Below are 2152 nucleotides of genomic sequence, written 5' to 3'. Positions count from 1 at the left end.
CATCAAACCTCTCATACCAACCTTTCCACAAACCTCTTTCTCATCCTCAGTGTTCCCTTATGCCCTGTCTGGGAACACAGTGACTCCAAAGACCCATGGATTTTCTTACGACTCCCTTCTAGCATGTCTCACTCAGCTGCTTAGCTCATGAGCTGCAAAGAGAAGAGCTCCTGATGATGGAGATGGGGAGCTCCCGGCCCCAGCGGGACGAAGGGCTCTTCCAGATGTTCTCTGCAGCTGGAAAATCTGCTGCGCTCATAGGAACGTGATTGCAATGCTCAGGTGGTTTTTATTTGAAAGAGATTTAGTTAACCTGTGACATAAATGCATCTGTTAAAGAGAAAATGTGGCCTTTGCCTTGGAATCCTTTGGCAACCTCAGTGGTGAGCTTGGAGCAGACTGAGTCCCACTCAGCACTCCATGGTGAAGCTGCTCTGTGGGACATTGCAGGCACCTCAAGGAATCAAAAAACATTCAAGACACATAATCTGGGGGCTTTTTTCCCCATTGTTGAGAAAGGCATTCCTAAATCATTTCCTCAGGGCCTTATTGGTTCAGCTTTCCTGGTCAGAGCTGAGCTGTCTTCTTCTGAGCAGGAGTCTCTTTGGTAGAGCAATCAGAGCAAAGAGCTCTTCCATAAAAGGGAAGAAAAAAGATGATGGAAAGCAGAGGTGATGGAGTAGGAAGTGTGGCTTCACAGCAGACCCACAGACGTGCCCAGGCGAGTGTGCTGGCCCACGGGAGCTATCCTGGGATGCAGCTGGAGGTCCACGTCCTCCCTGCTGCCCCTTTTCTGCATCATGTCCCTGCACAGCCAGGAGTCTGGACACCGAGCGACAGCCACTGATGGCTGGCTGTGCTTGCTGCCTGTCTATCCAGCCTCATATGCCTGCACTGTTTCTCCTCTTCCCAGATCTTTTCTCCATTGCCATCCTTCCTCTGTTCTCACTATCCCCTTTTTTCACTTCTTTCTGTGCTCTCTTCTTCACTCCCTTTCTTATCTTCTGCCCATTACCTCATCCCTTCCCTCTGCTCCGTCTTCAACTCTGCTTCCGTGTGATTATCTGTCTTACATAAGGAAATCCACCAGCTAACTCTGTTTCTCTGCTGACCTCTGACTTCTGAAAAGGAAGTCCTTCACATGACAGTCTGTGTTACTGTTTTTCATTTCTGGACCACAAAAGCTGCTCCCCGTGGAGGCCTCTGGGCACCATGAGAGTATAAATATGGTACTTAATGGAGCGCTGCACATACGGACGACATGGGGCCGACGCTTGGGACCATTAAGGAAAGGCTGCTGAGGTGTTCCTCCTGCGATTGTGGAAGCACTTAGCACTTCAGGCTGATGCTCACTCCCAGGAGTTACCCATTAACACACAGCAATCACAGGTGTATGAGCATTTAAATGTGGAAGAAGCATGTGCATAAGGGAGTTTAATGAACAATAGCCACAGGTGGAAGCAAACATGTTAGTCCAGGTCCTTGCAAGGTCTGCCCAGGTGCTGGTGGCTGGAGTTAACACCAGCCTTAAGGACTCCAAACTGCTTTTCTATACAGCCATGTCTGTCAAAATATATCCGTGGGCAGGCCATGATGAATAGGCTCACAATGCAATACCCTTTCCCATACCTTTCTTCCAAACATCCCTACCCGAGAAGAGGCACTTCTGGGTTTCCTCCACCACACTATGGTGACATGTCTTGATGCACCACCAAGTGAGCATGTGTCATTCTTCAGAAGACACTGAGCCAAGCAGTGAACGCTAGCTATTAAGATGTGCACAGCTGTTACAGGAAGATTCTCCGGGTCTTTGTGCCTTCAGTGAGCTCTGCTAGAGGAGACGAGAATGAGGAGACACAGGGAAATGGCAGGAGGGAAAAGGGAGCTCTTCCACCTTCATCCAGGAGGTGACTCCCTTCTCCAGGCTCCTGGAGCAGCAGTCAAATTCCAGTTCATTTAATTTAAACCCACCCAGCGCAGCTGGGCTGTCTGTCTTGTTGTAATGACACCTGAGATCAGCCTTGCTGATATTAGCCAGCAGCAGGTCTCTTGTTTCTGATTCTTTCCATCTTCCTTGGTGCCCATGTGCCCATGGCCTGACCCTTGGGTGATAGGCTTAACTTGGTGCCCCGTAGGGAAGTCCTTTGAGAGG

The sequence above is a fragment of the Acanthisitta chloris genome, unplaced genomic scaffold, assembly GCF_000695815.1.
Source record: "Acanthisitta chloris isolate BGI_N310 unplaced genomic scaffold, ASM69581v1 scaffold2678, whole genome shotgun sequence".
In the NCBI taxonomy this organism is placed as follows: Eukaryota; Metazoa; Chordata; class Aves; order Passeriformes; family Acanthisittidae; genus Acanthisitta; species Acanthisitta chloris.
Note: the sequence above shows the minus strand (reverse complement) of the source record.